The following is a 20,175-nucleotide window of genomic DNA, read 5'->3' as shown; positions in this document are numbered from 1 at the left end:
CCACATCTCAGGAACAGATTGCTTTGCATATTTACCTGAGGGCCAAATACACTTCCTAGTCTACTGGCCTCTCCTTGTGTGTCTGAACGGCCAATGTCAAGGAGTTCACTGGCACTGTGGGAACCCTGTAGGTTCAAACCTACGTGAACTCTGTAGGCTTAAACCTGCAAGACCAAATTGATGCTTTACCCTGTTTGACGTCATGGTCTTAAAATCAAATTTGCTTACCCTCATTCTTTCATTGTTAAACACACTCTGGTTATTGTTCTGCTGTTTCCTTAAGGGAAAAAGATAAAGAGGCTCTAAAATTCTAGGCTATAAAAACCTCAGGGTGGCTGCAAACGGCCATCCAGATGCCCTTTGGCAATTGGTGGACAATGAAACCTAGGGTCAAGTAGGTCACTTAACCTGTTAAGGCTAAAATTGGTAGACTGACTTCTAAAAGTGTTTTTCCACTTTCTTTGCCAGGGATAAGAGGAAATGCATTCAGAGAGGTCAAGAAAATCAAGTTTGCTAGGAGCTTTGCGGCTAATGAAAGGCTCTGTTCCAATGTGGACCATGGCAAAATATCATTGACCCAAATCCTTTGTTGAATAAACACCGCTGAGAGACGCTGACCCAGTTTCTTTCCATATGGCCTTTATTTTCTCTTTTTATGTTTGGATTTAAGTTACTGTGGATGCCAAGAGACAAAGGTTTTTTTGGGTCAAAGACTTGGTGTGAATTGTGCAATCACTCCTCTAAGAGCCACTGAAATGAAACTTGAGGCTGAGCCTGCATTGCCCTTGGATTATATCAAATGTAGATTGGACTCTTACAGAGGAAAGTTGGCTAAAACAAATGTCAGTATTTTTTTTACCCAGTGGTGTTAATAGCTCTTAACGCTTCAGACCACCATGGAGTCAGGAGCAAGATCGGAATTAGGAGAAAGGGCACGCTGCAGGGAACAGTATGAGGGAGGGGGCAGGAGTGAATGGAGGTGCGTGGGCGCTGTGGGCAGGATAACAGTCTAGAGCCCCTTCAAAGATTGTTTGACGTTATGTTGGAGGAGTGCTCTGTCTGGAAGGAAGAGAAATGAGCAGTTCTTCTGGGTTCCCTTACCCTACTGCTCCCCACCCAGGTGCCCTTTCCCAATAAAATCTCTTGCTTTGTCAGCACATGTGTCTCCTCAGACAATTCATTTCTGAGTGTTAGACAAGAGCCCAGTTTTGGGCCCTGGAAGGGGTCCGCCTTCCTGCAACAGTACCGGGAAGAAAACCCAGGATGCCTGCTCTGAGCCCACACGCTGGCATGGCCACCAGAGAGGGGGTTCTTTGTCCAGCTGAGCTTGGGTGGGCAGGACTAAAAGCTAAGTCCTGAGAATAGAAGAGCAGCCCGGAGGCTGAAGCAGCCAACTCTGGCTATCAGGCTGGGCTCAAACAATGGTCCTGTTGTGCTAAATCTTAAAACACGATAAAAACAAAATTTTGAAAGAAATGTTGAGTCTCAGTATTCAGGTCCTCTCACATTAGTGGCAAATTTTCTGTGTTCAGTTTTGGCCTCTGACCTCATGCCGCTTTCCCATTGTCATGAATCTCCTCTGTTTACTTAAGACATTTTCATACAGCATCTTATTGTTCAGGTACAGTTCTAGGCACTGGAGGTGGGGCTAGCTCTCTTCTCTTGGATACTACGTTTTACTGGAGGAACAGACAGAAACAAAGACTTAAGTATATACTACATAATACGTGCTATATGAGATGGTTGGACGGCATCACCAACCCGATGGACCTGAGTTTGAGCAAGCTCTGGGGGTTGCTGATGGACAGGGAAGCCTGGCGTGGTGCAGTCCATGGGGTTGCAAAGAGTCGGACATGACTGAGTGACTGAACTGTACTGAACTGATATACTATATGATAACATCTCACATCATTCCATACCACATCACATCACACATACATATATTTTTTGATGTGAACCATTTTTAAAGTCTTTATTGAATTTTTTACAATATTCCTTCTGTTTTATGTTTGCTGTTTTGGCCACGAGGCATGTGGGATCTTGGCTCCCTGATCAGGGATCGAACCTATACCCTCTGCATTGGAAGGTGAAGTCTTAACCACTGGACCGCCAGGCAAGTCCCTCATACATACATTTTTTAAAAAGTGATGCTGTCTCCTCCCTAAGGGAGGAGAGAAGGTGGCGTCAGAGAAGTGTCTCTCACACATTGCATCTTTTCTGGCTTAGAGCACGAATTCCCTGCTATGGATGAAAACCCGGACTGGGGAATAAGTTTTCCCTTTAATAGGAGTCACGCAGGAGGCAGGAAATGCGGGTGAGTTCCTCGAGCGACACTTCTTGCCCTAAGCAAGGGGGGCTGTTGTGTTCCTAATCCCTGAGACTGGCCTGAAGATGCTGGAGAATCCATCTGTTGAGCATGGCTGGCTGGCAGAGAACCGTGCTAGCAGTCAGGGCGGCTCAGTCTCTTCCTATCCCACTCTGGCAGCTTATTTATCTTATTCACCTGGGAAACAGCTGTAGCAGAGTGGAGTGTGGGGTCTCTGCCATTAGAGATAACATTATGCTGGACAGCAGAGCCTTCCTGATGTTTAGTGAAAATACAATGACCCTTACCTTGAGCTCAGTCAGAGGGGCTTCATCTCTGGTGACCTGGCTGGTGATGACTGGGGGATTTGGGGACTCCGATTTAGCAGGAGGCCGGAAAGAGAAGGTGAGGGGTCAAGCAAGTCTAGGTGGTGTTGGCACACAGTAGAAGGCATGGAGAGTGACAGCTAGTGGGTGTGCAGTTACATTCTGGGATGAGAAAAATGTTTTAGAATGAGAGAGGGTTGATGGTTCCACAACTTTCAGGATATACTAAAAACCACTGAATTGTACCGTTTTATAGGGTGAATTTTATGGTGTATGAACTTTATCTTTTTTTACACTTACTTTTTAAAATTTTATTGGAGTATAGTTGATTTATAATCTTGCATTCATCTCAGGTGTACAGCAAAGTGATTCAGTTATACATATAATGTGAAGTAGCAATTATCACAAATAACTTCAAATTCAGCAGAAAGGAGGGGAGGAAACTTGATTTCCTGACCTCACATCTTAATAGTCTTCCCATCTCACCATAGCCACCTCTTAATTATGTTATAATGTTACCTTATTTTTCATCAAAGGAAAACATCATAAATCCAAAACCATCTGACCAGTTCTGCTTCAGGGTGCCCAGGGACTTGTGGTTCCACTTTTGTTTATAAGCGAAATCATTTAATCCCAGCTCAGGCAAAAATAAAAGCAGTGCACTAACAGGAAGTCACGGCCAACACCTGTACACAACAGCACAAACATGAATTACCATGAGAACAGCGCGATTCTGAATCGTTGGTGTGATGAGTAAGTGAGAAGCCAAACAGGGTCACTGTATTGCTGAAGGCCTGAGCTGAGTTATGTCTCCCAAACTGTTGAATTGTAGAGAGGCCTAGGCAAGGAGGGCTGCTGTGTTCCTAATCCCTGAAACTGGCCTGATGGATGCTGGAGAATCCATCTCTTGAGCATCACTGGCTGGCAGAGAACCATGCCAGCAGTCAGGGCCAGCTCAGTCTGGCCCTGCAATTAAAATCGGGGTAGAGGGTCTGCAATTAAAATCAGTAACCCCATATCCTAAACACAAAATGACAGCACCACCTTGGTAGGTGAGAGAAAGGAAGCACATTGTGCAGAAGGTGGAAGCTTTGAGGGGAGAAAGTAATGTTCCCCTTGCTTCCTATAACCACAGTAGCACCTTGAATCCAGCGGAGGTGGGAAGCCTTATAACCATCGCCCCTTGACTTACTGGGAAGATCAGCAAAGAACCCTCCTGCTTATGCCACTTCCACCTATAAGATCTAAGGATGTCACATGGCCTTCCTGAGCCTCGGTTTCTTCATCTGTATAGTAGGGATAGTAATAGTTTATCCCTGGTAAGGTTGATAGAAGGGTTAAATGGGATACTGCCTGTGGACCCTGCCTGCATACAACTAAGATATTAAAAATATGGTAGCTCTTCTTGGCCAAGGGGTAGTCAGGGAGGTGCTGTGGTCTGATTTAACAGACAGAGGAACTGCAGCCAGAAAGAGTGATTCATGGCCTTCCAGAGACAGAACTGAATAAATTCCTGTTTCATGGCCTAGCCTAACACACTGTCAATGTTATCTTAAAGATAATACATGAAAGAGGTAAGAGAGGCAAAACAGAACACGGAGCCTCCCACAGTCACTTCCCAGAGAACTCATGTTGCAAACTGTCTCCTGCCCTCTCTTTGTGTGTGTGTGTGCATGTGTGTGTGTGTGCATGTGTATGTGTGTATGACTGCACCGATTCTTAGTTGCAGCACGCGGGAGCTTGGTGTGGCATATATGGGATCTTGGTTGCTGCTTGTGGGATCTTAAGTTGTGGCATGGGAACTCTTAGTTTTGGTGTGGGGGATCTATCTAGTTCTCTGACCGTGGATTGAACCCAGCCCCCTTGCATTGGGAGCGTGGAGTCCTAGCTCCTGGACCACCAGGGAAGTCCCCTTCCTTGTCTTTTGAAATCACATGTCAGATTATGACACAACTCATGTTAATTCCCCTTTCCTTTCAGGAGAAATTCTGGGCTTGCTGCTGGGACGTTTCAGGCCCTTCAGTCAAGGGCCCGATTCTGCTGGCCGGACTTCCCTTCTGCTTCTTCCCTCAGTCAGTTCTTGGTGTTTCCGTGGCATATGGGTCACCCTACATGCCTTAGCACAAGTCAGAGCCTCTGTTCAGAACACCCTTTCATCTCCAACTCAGCCTTGAAGGTCAGTTTCAATTGCTGCTGCCCCAAGAAGCTTCTTCACTCACTGGGCTTCACTTCATTATGGTTTCATGGTTAACTTCTTACACACAAGGACTCGGTGTCGAAACCCCGTGGATGTGACGGGATGGGATGAGATGAGAGAATCTTACAGGTAAATATCTTAGAGCCCTGGGTCCTGAATCAAGGCTAGCAGTTTGCTGAAGCTGTTGGTTTCAAGCAGAAATCTAGAGAAGTCTCTTTCTCTGGTCTGTTGGCCTTTCAGAACTTAGGAAATGTAATAGTCAATTCATTAGAAAGAAACATCTCAGTCGTTGGTGATATATACAGACTAACACTTACTTATAGTTGATTAATACTGGAGTTCCAAAATCGAGAGCTCTCTGATTTAACTTGTTCATTAGAATTATAATGCTGTTAAATCTAATTGCTGCCCCCCAAAATTGCTGTGAATTTAAAACCAGTGGGATGATTCTGAACTGTGAGCTCTCTCTGAGTATTATCCTTTTGTATGGTCAGAGTCCTGACCTGCATATTTTAGACTTCATTCAAATTAGAAACATATTTATTATTGGGCTGTAAAACATTTTGAGTTCTATATTGGACTGTGAAAGTGCATCCTTATTGTACTTTTGAGACAATCGAGACACTAATTGAGAAACTGGGACACTATTGTCTCTATTGACATAATTGTCTCAATTGGGACATGAATTGAGAAAGTTACTTACTTTCATAGTAAATGCACTTTTTAAATATTATGATCTTCATTATATGAAAGGCATAAATCTTGCCAGATTTCATTTCCCTGGAAAGATATACAAATATTTGGATAGTAAAATGTATCTTTTTAATGCAAAGAAAGGAAATTTTTCTTGCTCTTTAGAAAGGAAAACTACTTTTTTTCTATTCTGTTTATTAAATATTTAACCAATTTAAATAAGTAACTTAAGGTCTTAAGTGAAACATAGAATTGGAGACACTAAGGTCACAGATCCACCAAAAACCCTTATTTTAATTTTTATGCTTAACTAACTAAAATAACAGGAACTATACCATTACTAAACCATTGGTAATATTTTTATACATATTAAGTAATAATTCCTTAGAAATGTTTCAGAATCTGCCTCCCTTGCAGTTTAAGCGAGAAGCTGATGTGAACATTTATATGCATGCCTAAAGATATTTTGTTTTCCTTGTCTGATTTTATGACTTGAAACTGGTGGTTCTTGTCATCAGCTCCCACCTTGTCCCCAAAGAAACCCACTTAAATGCATGCCTTAACTCTCCTCTCATCTCACATGCTAGTAAAGTAATGTTCAAAATTCTCCAAGCCAGGCTTCAGCAATACGTGAACCGTGAACTTCCTGATGTTCAAGCTGGTTTTAGAAAAGGCAGAGGAACCAGAGATCAAATTGCCAACATTCGCTGGATCATCGAAAAAGCAACATATTTCCAGGAAAACGTCTATTTCTGCTTTATTGACTATGCCAAAGCCTTTGACTGTGTGGATCACAATAAACTGTGGAAAATTCTGAAAGAGATGGAAATACCAGACCATCTGACCTGCCTCTTGAGAAATCTGTATGCAGGTCAGGAAGCAGCAGTTAGAACTGGACATGGAACAACAGACTGGTTCCAAATAGGAAAAGGAGTACGTCAAGGCTGTATATTGTCACCCTGCTTATTTAACTTCTATGCAGAGTACATCATGAGAAACGCTGGGCTCAAAGAGGCACAAGCTGAAATCAAGATTGCCGGGAGAAATATCAATAACCTCAGATATGCAGATGACACCTCCCTTAAGGCAGAAAGTGAAGAGGAACTAAAAAACCTCTTGATGAAAGTGAAAGAGGAGAGTGAAAAAGTTGGCCTAAAGCTCAACATTCAGAAAACGAAGATCATGGCATCTGGTCCCATCACTTCATGGGAAATAGATGGGGAAACAGTGGAAACAGTGTCAGGCTTTATTTTTTGGGGCTCCAAAATCACTGCAGATGGTGACTGCAGCCATGAAATTAAAAGACGCTTACTCCTTGGAAGAAAAGTTATGACCAACCTAGATAGTATATTCAAAAGCAGAGACATTACTTTGCCAACAAAGGTCCATCTAGTCAAGGCTATGGTTTTTCCTGTGGTCATGTATGGATGTGAGAGTTGGACTGTGAAGAAGGCTGAGCGCCAAAGAATTGATGCTTTTGAACTGTGGTGTTGGAGAAGACTCTTGAGAGTCCCTTGGACTGCAAGAAGATCCGACCAGTCCATTCTGAAGGAGATCAACCCTGGGATTTCTTTGGAAGGAATGATACTAAAGCTGGAACTCCAGTACTTTGGCCACCTCATGTGAAGAGTTGACTCATTGGAAAAGACTGTGATGCTGGGAGGGATTGAGGGCAGGAGGAGAAGGGGATGACAGAGGATGAGATGGCTGGATGGCATCACTGACTCGATGGATGTGAGTCTGAGTGAACTCTGTGAGTTGGTGATGGACAGGGAGGCCTGACGTGCTGTGATTCATGGGGTTGCAAAGTCGGACACAACTGGGTGACTGAACTAGACTGAACTGAACTCTCCTCCTTCTCAGAAATGGAGGATGTGGTTAAAATACCAGGGTTTACTTTTGTTGTCTTGTTTCAGTTTTTAAAATTTTATTTATTTATCAGTTTTGGTTGCACTGGCTCTTTGTCACTGCCTGCTGGCTTTCACTAGTTGTGGCGAGCGGGGCCTCCTCTCTACTTGTGGTGCACAGGCTTTTCACTGTGGTGGCTTCTCTTCTTGCAAAGCACAGGCTCTAGGGTGTGTGGGCTTCAGTCATTGTGGCGTACTGGCTCAGTTGCCCCATGGCATGTGAAATCTTCCCAGAGCAGGGATTGCACCCATGTCCTCTGCAATGGCTGGCCGATTCTTAACCACTGACCACCAGAGAACACCTTGTCATTTTTAATCTCTCCCCAAGATGCATTGTAAATACCTTTACTCCTGATCTGCTATATGGACTATAATTCTTTTTTTCTCTCCCACCCTTCCCCCAACATCAATTATATCTAAAGAAGTGACATCTGATAATCTGGGTGCTGAGGAGATGTGTAAAGAAACAAATAATGCATGCAAGTACCAAAACTTGGCAAAAGAAGAATGCGGCAATAGGATGTAATTAATTATCTTATTTGGGGAACAAGATATAGATTTCCTAACAAAAGTTCATCCTGTGGGTGAATGAATGAATAAATTTGTAAAGATAGAAACAGGATGAATAAAGGGCAGGGTGAACTTGGGCTTGAAGAACAAGAATAATGACTGCTTTTCTTTGGTTCAGGGCAGGAAGAACTACAAAGGCAGGAGCCTGTGTGGGGTAGATGATATCATGCTTACAAGTGACAAAGAGAAAACACACCTGCTTTTTAACATTGCCATTCTATCAAGGTTAATGATCGACACAATGCAAAACATGGGGACCAGGAAATGGAAGCCCAAGGTAGGGGAAGGAATGGGAAAAAAAAAACAAACACTTGTTTTGAATAAGTTCATATCCTGGTTCAGTCAAATTGCAGGTAAATGGACTAGAATGCCTGCCAGTCATCTCTGAGGAATTATGAAAAACAGGAAGTATGGAAAGGCTCAAGGTAAGAAAACACTGCTCTAGACCCAGCCAGCCTGGGCCAGGGCCCCCATCCCCAGGCCTCTGGCTTCAGCCTTCAAACCTCAGCTCCCTAGTAAGTGCCTTCTGTGTCCCCCTTCACACCCCAGGCCCTGAGCACCCAGACCTGGGGTGGGAGCTGCCTCCCTCCTGGTGAAAGTCTTGCCACTGCCCAGCTCTCAGGCATGTTGGCCAGGTATGGCTGGGATCCTGCAGGCCTCTGCCCACCGTGGGCCCAGCATCCCCCAAGGCCTGTGGGCCCCCAGGTGCTGCCTGCCTCCCTCAGGGAGATTCTCAGCCCCCATGTTGGCCTGGGACACTGCCTGGGCAGTCCATGCTGGCCAAGGCAGCCAGCCGGTGCCATCTGCTCCTGTTCCATCAGCCCCAGGTCCTGGCAGCTCCCCCCTGACCCCCTGCCTCCACCCTCTGATTGAGCTCTGCATGTTCCACTAACCCATGTAGGTGGCGGGTGGAGGAGCCCAGCTTTGGCTGCCTTGGAGGGCAGAACACTAAGCTGACCATGGTGGGCCTGCCATGCTCACCCCAATAAAAGCAATTGCAACCTCAAAAAAAAAAAAAAAAAAAAAGAAAGAAAGAAAGAAAGAAAACACTGCCCTAATTGTCAAAAAAGGAAAGGAGATAGAAATCAGGACTTAACCTGGCAGCCCAGTGGTTAGGACTTCATCTTTTAATGCAAGGGGTTTGGATTAGATTCCAGGTCAGGGAGCTAAGCTCCTACATACCTTTTGGCCAAAAAACCAAAACATAAAACAAAAGCAGTATTGTAGTAAATAAAGACTTAACAAAAAAAAAGGAAAGAAGGTAGAATCTAGAAACTCTCTAGGGAATTAAGTGAATGTTTTATGAATTCTTAGTTAAGCAAGTAGAAATTCACCAAGAGCCAGCAGTGGCTCACTGTAAATCATACCCAGCGATCTTTTATTTTCCCTTCCAATGGGACTATTGGTTGATCAGATTGGGGGTATGTATGTAGCAGGTATGGTATATCTGGACTGTAAAGAGCCATTAAATTTATAAAATGAAGAAATGCTGATTGAGTTAGGAGAGAGAGCAATCTGTGACTTTTTAAAAGATGGAATCTAAAACATCGTTGATTGAAGACTGGGTGACAGACTGGAAGAAAGCTTCTAAATACATTCTGAAAAGCTTTGGTCTTTAACAGTCATGTTCAGTGTTTATATCAGTGACTCAGATTCACACTATATGTCTTAATCAAATTTGAGATTTATAGAAAGACAAATGATAGTGGGTTTGATGGTAGAATTAGGGCCCAAAATAATTTCAGCAAGGTGGAACAGCTGCCTGATGTCATCAAGGTGGAATGTCATGGATGGAAATGTACGGTCTTGCAATGATTGATGAGTGTAGGAGAAGATCTGGGACACCCCTGGTAGTCCAGTGCTTAAGGCTCCATGCTCCCAAGGCAGGGGGGCTGGGTTCAATCCCTGGTCAGGAAACCAGCTCCCACGTGCCACTACTAAGACCTGGAACAGCTGAAAAAAAAAAAAAAGATGGTTTTTGCTTAAAAAAATTAAATACAGAAGAAGACCTATGGAAAAATGAAGTCATTTTCATAAATCTGGGTAAGAAGATCAGGACTAGAAATGCATGAAAATATTGGTGTGGTCTTTCTGATGATTGAGGGCTGTCTGGCAGTGGAAAGAGGTGGTACGGTCCCTGTTGCTGAAGCTATTAGGGCAACCAGGCTGAAGAACCCCCTACAGACAGTGATTTCCTGGATTGAATAAGGGTTGTTGTGCTCAGTGACCTCTAGGGGGCGCCGGGGCCAGGTGTGGCCAGGGGTCCTCTCCCACGCGGGCTAAGCAGGCACCAGCCACAGGGAGGAAGGCAGCAGAGGGGGCTGGGAGGGCAGACTTGGTGGGCTCCAGGCCCTCTCCTCGCTGAATGTTCTGTCCTCCAGCCCACTGTGGGATTGCCCCTTAATGCCCATGAATTTCAGGGCAGGCGGTTCTGACAGTTTTGGTCACGGTATATTTCTTGTCTCTGTAGCTGTCTTTTTTGACCATTAGGATACCAGTGGAGTTGGCACCAGAGCAAAAGTGAGTGCGAGGTCATGGAACAGCGGGGGCCACCATATGGGCAGAGTAACTGGGATGCATGGGTGGTCTGTTGGCCTCAGGGACCAATATGGGGCAGCCGTTGGCTGACCACGAGCTGACAGAGCCTGATCTGTGTTAACGTGTGAGGGTGATGGTAATGGAAAGAATGAGACAGGAGGGAATTGCGAGGTAATTACTCCTTGACAGCCAGATAAGGAAAATGAGATAATCCCCAGCAGTGGGGACAGTGATGAGTGCTCATGAGCTTTAAAGGCAGAGAGCCTCAGGGTTGAATCTTGGCACTGCCACTAGTCAACTGTGTGTCCATGAGCAGGTCATTTAACCCCTTGAGCCTCTCTTTCCATTCTAGTCCAAAGGGCACAGTATACCAGCCCTCGTGTTGTCAGAAAGAATAGTGGATTCTCAGGCCCGATGGAAAGCATGTGCCTGGCATGGAGGGAGTCTTTTGGTCTTATTTCGTTTTCTGACCTTGTCCTACAGCACGTGGGATCTTAGTTCCCCAACCAGGGATCAAACCTGTGCCCCCTGCAAAGGAAGCGTGGAGTCTTAACCACTGGGCCCCCAGGGAAGTCCACAGAGGGGATCTTGAAAGGACGTTCATCTGGGCTCTTCTCCCTTCTCTGGCTTTTCTGTTCTCCTTTTTTCTTTTTCATTTATTTTCTCAACTCTGATAGACTGGCCAAAGCCAGTGCCCTATTTCTATGCAGGGTTGGGGCAAACACTCCCATAGGAAGTCCTGACAAAGACAATAGGTGGATCCAGGATTGACAGCTCCATGGCTGGCGGATCAAGGCCACTAGCTGTCCTTCCAGGGCCATTAATTTAATAGAAAATCTCCTTGTGCAAGAGATGAAACATCATCTCCAGAAAAATGGTGGTTGTACCTAACAAGCCCTCTACCCCTCAAGGAAGCTGCCTGGAGCTCCAGGGGTGTTGGTTCAAATGAGATTGGTCTGTGTTTCCTGTTCACATGGGCTTCCCAGGTGGCACAGCGGTAAAGAATCTGCTTGCCAATACACGAGACACAAGTTTGATCCCTGGAGTAGGAAAGGTCCCCTGGAGTAGGAAATGGCAACCCACTCTGGTATTCTTGCCTGGAGAATCCCATGGACAGAGGAGCCTGGTGGGCTACAGTCGATGGAGTCACAAAGATTCGAGCGTGACCGAGTGACTGAGCACGCACATATGCACGTGGCAAGTCAGGCTTAGACACTAACCATCTTCCTCGTGGCAGCAACCATTTAGGCCAAATTTCTTGCCCTTCCATGTCCTCTCTCTTCTCAGACTATCCCCATATTCCTTGCCCGGTGGACAGCAGCGCAACTACTCTGCTTTCCTCCACTCATGAACATTCTCTGTTTATATTGAGTTGGCCAAAAGGTTTGTTACATAAGATCTTATGGAAATCCCAAACAAACCTTTAGGTCAACTCAATATTTTTAGGAGGATCTTGGAAAAATTACACCCATGTTTTGAAGAAACAAAACCTTAAATCCAAATGGATGCATGGGAGTCAACCTTCCCAGTGTGAGAAAACACATCACATCAACACTGGTATGTGCTGCAATTAATGATGGAGAGCTTCCTTTACACTCTATACAAGCCTTATGTCTTCCATTTTTGGGGCACTCACAGGGCAAGACTACTTGTACATGAAGTCATAAAATTGCCCCCTGCAAAATGAGAAGGGTATGGCAAGCTCTTTAGAAACAGTGGAGAAAAGCAGAGAGAGAAGCTAACTAGACTCTAGGTACTTTGCTGGTTTCTGGGGACCAGAGCATAGTCACTATAGCCCTGGGGAGCACTAGTCAGGCTGACCCTGAGTGACTGATGAGCCTGGGTCCCAGTTGAGGGCAGGCCTTGAAGTGCTGGTGGGTGGATATGGGTATATCATGTGCCACTGTTTGACCACCTTCTCTACAAGTCACAGATTTGACTATTGGCATGTCACTTAGATGGTTTTTATTGTTGTTTTTTTTAATACACATTACTCCAGTGATTTTTTTTTCTTTTAAAGAATGGATTTTGAAGAGAAAAAATTGGGGGCAGAGATGTATAGGATAGAAAATATTGATTATATGCAAATGTAAGCTGTCTTGCTAACTGTTTTATATCTACAACAAACTAGTACAGAGAATGCCCTGTACAAGCCAATAAAATGTCAAAGATGGAGCCATTCTCTTAGGTCTTGGGTATTTGGAATTTAGCCTGCAGTCCTTGTGTTCGGACGGATAACAGGGTGTGTGAGGCACAGTCCACACCCTGAACCAGATTTGAACAGAAGAATGGCCACTTGGCACAGGCAGAAGTAGAGGAAGCCTTGGCTTCTTGTGCGTGTAATTACAGTTCCTTCCCATGATGCCGTGTCAGGTGGCGCTGGACTTACTGTCACACTCCTTGACATCATACTTCTTCCCCTAACCTGGCAACAGGAGCTCAGTGACCCTCCTACCCACATGTCTCCTTAAATTGTTAAAACTGTATCTCTTTAGAGAAGGAACTCTAGCTCTCCCAAGTATGTCCTGTCTCCTCACTAGCTCAGCTTCCTGAGAGAAACCCCACTTTCCTTCCAACACAGTCTCTGTTTGTTTGGGCTTTTTTAAAAAAATGTTTATTTATTTGGCTATATTGGGTCTTATTTATGGCATGTAGATTTTTTAGTTGCAAATGTAGGATCTAGTTCCCTGATCAGGGATCAAACCTGGGCCCCCTGCGTTGGCAACACAGTCTTAGCCACTGGACCACCAGGGAAGTCTATATAGTCCCTGCTTTTTGCTGAGCTAGTTGGAGGAGATTTCCATTCTTTTTGCCTAAAGGAAGGAGAGTCTGAAAAAAGAGGATGGGGCTCAGTTGCTTCCTGAGCCTGGGGCAGCAAAAAGATGCCTGTGGGTAGGAGGGGGAAATTGACTTCACTGAAGCAGCACTAGAAACCCTTTGAAATAGCTGAAGTGTGGACAGAGGTAGAATTTATTAATTCCAAGTTTGATCATCATTTCTTTGTTCCGTGACTAGAAAATGTGGGTTGACCCTTTAACCACAGGGTTCCATAACTATCACTGAAATGCTTTTCATCTTGTTTTCCTGTTTACCACGCCTCAGCTCAGCAGAGAGAAAACAGCCCATCGGTGACATTCATATTAACGTGGGTCCAAGAGACATGTGAGTAATGTTTGGCTCTAGGAAAGAATGTACAATAATGATGAGAGGGATGTGAGTAAATTATTCTGACTGTGACTCAGTCATTCCGCTGCCCCTCATGAATCATTTGTAGAGGCCAAACAAGTATTAATACAGAGATGTGTCCCAAACACAGGGACAGATCTGACATTCTGTAATAGCTCTCTTTGTCATTGATGGTCCAAAACAGATGAGTTTTGGAACATGTAATTTTATTGCTGAAATCAATCAAGGCTGGCCTCGAGCCAGGGCTTAGAATAGCTGTTGCAACCATCTGGCAGATGGAGAGATTGTTGCCTCAGGACTCCTGGGCTTGCCCTTCTGTTGGCCCAGACTCAAACCCAGTCCCCAACTCTCTAACTTCCACCCCAGCCCACGGATGCCAAATCCCTTCCCCAAAACACTGAGGGTCACAGCTCAGACTTAGCGTCACCACACCTTGGTGTGATGTAGCTTGGCTCTCTCAGAAAGTAAACCAAACCAAACAGACCATTATTTTTCCATGGTCCACAGCACAGTCTGAGTCATAAAGGCCACCAGTCATTTCGAGAATTTTCTCCCTCATTTGGGAAAGGATTTCAGGCTTGGCTACGTGCTGACATCTGTCACTGCCCTTATTTTGGGGCACTAGGAACGTCCTGGAACTCTGGTGTCTTGTTAAGAGCACTGACCAAGGAGGCTGAAGTTAAAGGATCTCACTGTAGTGGTGTCATGAATGGGCTGTGTGAGCCGGGCAGGACTCCACATTTCTCTGGGCCTTATTCCTCAAACTATATTGGGCTAAATTTGGGCAGGGATCAGGGTCCTGCAGAGATATTTCAGTTCAGTTCATTTCAGTCACTCAGTCGTGTCCAATTCTTTGCGACCCCATGAACTGCAGCACGCCAGGCATCCCAGTCTATCACCAACTCCCAGAGTTTACCCAAACTCATGTCCATTGAGTTGGTGATACCATCCAACCATCGCATCCTCTGTCATCCCCTTCTCCTCCTGCCCTCAATCTTTCCCAGCATCAGGGTCTTTTCAAATGAGTCAGCTCTTCGCATCAGGTGGCCAAAGTATTGGAGTTTCAGCTTCAATATCAGTCCTTCCAATGAACACCCAGGACTGATCTCCTTTAGGATGGACTGGTTGGATCTCCTTGCAGTCCAAGGGACTCTCAAGAGTCTTCTCCAACACTATAGTTCAAAATCATCAGTTCTTCAGCACTCAGCTTTCTTTTTAGTCCAACTTTCACATCCATACAGGACTACTGGAAAAACCATAGCTTTGACTAGATGGACCTTTGTTGACAAAATAATGTCTCTGCTTTTTAATATGCTGTCTGAGTTGGTCATAACTTTCCTTCTAAGGAGTAGGTGTCTTTTAATTTCATGGCTGCAATCGCCATCTGCAGTGATTTTGGAGCCCCCCAAAATAAAGTCAGCCACTGTTTCCACTGTTTCCCCATCCATTTGCCATGAAGTGATGGGACCAGATGCCATGATCTTCGTTTTCTGAATGTTGAACTTTAAGCCAACTTTTTCACTCTCCTCTTTCATTTCATCAAGAGGCTCTTTAGTTCTTTTTCACTTTCTGCCATAAGAGTGGTGTCATTTACATATCTGAGGTTATTGATATTTCTCCTGGCAATCTTGATTCCAGCTTGTGCTTCCTCCAGCCCAGCGTTTCTCATGATGTCCTCTGCATAGAAGTTAAATAAGCAGGGTGACAATATACAGCCTTGATGTACTCCTTTTCTTGTTTGGAACCAGTCTGTTGTTCTATGTCCAGTTCTAACTGTTGCTTCCTGACCTGCATACAGATTTCTCAAGAGGCAGGTCAGGTGGTCTGGCATTCCCATCTTTTGAAGGGTTTTCCACAGTTTATTGTGATCGACACAGTCAAAGATTTTGACATAGTCAATAAAGCAGAAATAGGTGTTTTTCTGGAACTCTCTTGCTTTTTCAATGATTCCGGGACTCTGCAAACTCTTGAGTCAAATTTCATTAAAAAATTAAAGTGGCTTTAAACAAGAATAAAAGACAGTAAGAATAATGAAACAGATCCAGTGTAATTTTAACCATAGGAGGTATGAGCATATGAATATATATTTACATGTGAACTTTTTTTGTAGCCCTGGGAAAAATCTTGTTGAAACATCTCAGCCGTGCATATATTGAAATCTCTTGTACATGTGTATTGATCTGGAAGCTTGCCACTCCTTGCTGGTCTTGTGTGAAGGTCAAGGCATATGTCTTAGCACAGCTGCGTGGACCTCACTGGATTGAAGGCTGGGCCAAGTGCAGATGCATCATTACAGAGTTATTCTCACCTAGGTGATAACTTGATAACTAGTGAAATACAAACATGTTACAGCATGAAAATACTATGTTATAGATGATAAGCAACGATAGTCCATTCTTGGTTCTGATGGATATATATATATATATATGTATATACACACACACACGGATATATATATAAACATATATATATCTTCAAGCTTTCAGTTCAGTTCAGTTCAGTTCAGTCACTCAGTCGTGTCCGACTCTTTACGACTCCATGAACTGCAGCATGCCAGGCTTCCCTGTCCATCACTAACTCCTGGAGTTTACTCAGACTCATGTCCATCAAGCCAGTGATGCCATCCAACCATCTCATCCTCTGTTGTCCCCTTCTATTCCTGCCTTTACTCTTTCCCAGCGTTAGGGTTTTTCCGATAAGTCAGTTCTTCACATCATGTGGCCAAAGTATTGAAGCTTCAGCTTCAGCGTCAGTCCTTCCAATGAATATTCAGGACTGATTTCCTTTAGGATTGACTGGTTTGATCTCCTTGCAGTCCAAGGGACTCTTGGAAGTCTTCTCAAGGGTCTACTGAACACCACAGTTCAAAAACATCAATTCTTTGGCGCTCAGCTGCATTTATGGTGCAACTCTCACATTCATATATAACTATTGGAAAAACCATAGCTTTAACTAGATGGACCTATATAAGCTTTAGGGATGTTTTTCTCAAAGTGTCTCCCAAGATTGACAGAAGAGCTGTTAAAAGACTGGGACTGTTAACAACATGCAGCCCAGTTTCCTAGATCCTGAACAACTCAAACAAGTTATTGAAGATGATAGAAAATGTAACTGTCATCTAATGTCCTAATTTCAACACAATCTTCTTGTTCATCATTTTTGAGTTATAATGAGCAAAGTTTATACAGTTGCACTGAAAATTTTTATATTGATGAAATAAGATATGTTCCTGTTTTATAAATATCAGGATCCAGGGTAAGATTTAGTTTGAAAGAAGAGAGAGTTCCTACTAGAAATGTCTGCACTGTCCTAGGGGAATGATCATTCCTACCTTACACTGCCCTTCCAACCAAGGCCACCCCATAAGAGGAGGACGCATATCTGGTGTGATTGAGGCCACCAGAAAGGTCCTTGCTATTGATGTGGTTTTCTTTACCAAGAGGTAAAGCCTCTTTTTTCCCTGGTGAGGCTGAATAGATATCATGGCATGTTCTGGATGGAATGTTCAGAGAAGCAGAAATTCACATGAGGTGGCAAAGACTGATGTCGGAGCCTTTCCAGAGAATAGGTTTTGGCTGCTGTGGCAGCTCCCAGGTACAAAAAGGAGGTAAAAGGGGGAATTTGAAGGAAAATGGAAGCTGGAGATTTTGGATTTCCTCAATGGTTTTGGCAAGAGAATTTTTGTTCTAACTCTAGAGAAAATAATTTGCTGATGATTGGGGTGGGAAGGCTCAGTATTTATAACATGCCAACTATGAGCTCATAGTCGTGGGGGACATTCTTACTTTAGATGTCTGAATCCTCACAACAACTTTGCAGGGTAGTTACTATACTTCCAAATAATAGGTAAGGTAACTGAGATATCGAGAGACTAAATGCTTTGCTCCCAGTGGTCTGCCTGGCAAAAGGCAAGACAGAATTGCAAAGCCTGGTCTTTCCTTCACATTCTACATCAGGGGAGAGGATCGAGCCTTTAGCCCTTTTTCCCCTTGTGGAACTAGGAGGAGAATGTGCTTCCATGATATTGGAGGTTTGTGAACACAGCCAGGATGACAGCCACCAGATGAAACTGGAGGATGCACTGTGGGAATGAGCATGTTGGCACTGGGGTTTGCCCTTTGCAGGGAATCTCTTGGCAGTCTGAGCTGAGTCATTCCTCCTGGTTTCAGCTGGAAGACGTGCAGATGAAGCTCCTAGCAAGGAAGAACTGAGGGGAAAACCAGGATGAATGAGAACCTCTGAACCTATCCTCATGGAACTTTATATTTGTTACTGATTGACAATAGTCATAACAAGTCCTTCTTGCCTCCAGCTGATTCTAGTTACTGATTTAACCAGGGCGTTGTAATGTGGCTGCAATTCTGTGCACAAGGCTTTTGAAGCTGTTAATTCCGTCTGCTGACTTGGAGCTCCGGTGGGCAGAGGCTGTCCCATTCAGCACCCTCCCCACCCCAGCACCTGACACACCAACTCTCAAGGACAGTGACCCCCTGCAGAGATGGGCCCAGAAAAATGCACTGGAAAACAAAATCTCTGTCAGTAATTTTGTTGTCGGACAATCAAGGCTGAGATTCACTCATCTAGTACCTAATAGGTGGTCAATTTATTTTTCTTGAGCAATTTAGTAAATGAAGATCGAATGTCACAGTGACCATGGAAATGTACCATAGATCTCCTGCCAGCAGTGGGATAATTAACTGAGGGCCCCAGCTGTGGCCTTTTTGAATCCAGCACAGTGTTTGCACAAGGCCATGTGTCTTGTGGGCTGGCTTCCAGCCAGGAACAGAACATGGCGAGGATCCTCAAGGTGTCCCACTGCTGTGAGACACATGGCTCCTCTAATGGGCACCTGGCTTGAGGACACCCTTCCTGCCTGTTACAGAGTGAATTACAGTCCCCCAAAGTTCATATGTTGAAGTCCTAACCCTGGTACCTCAGAATATGACTTTTAAGAGGTAATTAAGTTAAAATGGGGGCTCCTCATATGGCTCAGTGGTAAAGAATCAGCCTGCCAGTGCAGAAGATGTGGGTTTGTCTCTGGGTTTGGAAGATCCCTTGGAGAAGGAAGTGGCAACCCACTCCAGTGTTCTTGTCTGGGAAATCTCATGGATAGAGGAGCCTGGCGGGCTACAGTCCCTGGGGGCAAAAGAATCGGACATGACTTTGTGACTAAACAAAAACAAGTTAAAATGAGGTCATGATGGTGGACTTTAATCCAATATGACTGATGTCCTTATCAGAAGGGGAGATGAGGGGGATTTCCCTGGTGGTCCAGTGGCTAAGACTCTATTTTCCCAATACAGGGGGCCTAGGTTCGATCCCTGGTCAGGGAACTAGATCCCACATGCCGCAGATAAAAGATCCTGCATGCTGCACCTAAGACTCAGTACAAACAAATAAACAAATCTGAAAAAAAAAAAAAAAAAAAAGAGGACAGACACAGGGAGAAGACAGGCGTCTACAGGAATAAAGCCAGTTCTGCCAACACCTTGATCCCAGAAACGTAGCCTCCAGAACTATAGGGAAATTTCCGTTCTTTAGGTCTCCCAGTCCATGGTCCTTTGTTGTGGCAGCCCTAGGAAACTGGTTTCAGTCTATCCGAAACGTTCTTAGAGCACCTACAGTCTGAGACCTTTCCTCCCCCACCTCCCAGTGTGGCCTTTCCCTTCACGAGTGACGGCCCTGCTTTGGGGTCTGGAGTCTCTCTCCCATCTCCCCTGGCTCCCACTGTGCCTTTTCCCTCACAGGTGTTTCCCTCAATAAATCTCCTATATGTCTGAGCCCCTCTTGGCATCTGCTTCTCAAAGGAACCGAGCTATCACAAATGTGATATGTAACATAGTCCTGAGATTATCTTTAGACTTTAAAAAAATAACCATTTATTTATTTATATTTGGCTGTGCTGGGTCTTCTTGCTGAGCAGGCTTTTGTGTAGTTGCAGCGAGCAGGGGCTACTCTCTAGTTATGGCGCCTGGGCTTCTCATTGCGGTGGCTTCTCGTTGCAGAGTATGGGCTCTAGAGCGTGCAGGCTTCAGTAGTTGCAGCATGTGGCCTCAGTAGTTGTGGCTTCTGGGTTTTAAAACACAGGCTCAGTACTTGCGGCACACAGGTTTAGCTCTGCAGCATATGGGATCTTCCTGGATCAGGGTTCGAACCCATGTCTCCTGCCTTGGCAGTTGGATTCTTTATCACCGAGCCACCAGGGAAGCCCCTAAATTTTTAAAACATTTATTTTTATTCTGCACTGAGTCTTAATTGCAGTTTCTTCAATCTTCTATGCAGCATTCAGGGTCTTTAGTTACTGCATGTGATCCCTCTGTTCCAGCATGTGGCATCTCGTTCCATGACCAGGGATTGAATGTGAGCCCCCTGCTATTGGGAGTGCTGAATCTTAGCCACTGGATCACCAGGGAAGTCCTGACATTATTTTGAAATAAACTCTAATAGTAAGTG

Source organism: Capra hircus, chromosome 10 (genome assembly GCF_001704415.2).
Source record: "Capra hircus breed San Clemente chromosome 10, ASM170441v1, whole genome shotgun sequence".
Taxonomy (NCBI): domain Eukaryota; kingdom Metazoa; phylum Chordata; class Mammalia; order Artiodactyla; family Bovidae; genus Capra; species Capra hircus.
The sequence above is the reverse complement of the archived record's forward strand: the minus strand, read 5'-3'. Positions refer to the sequence as shown.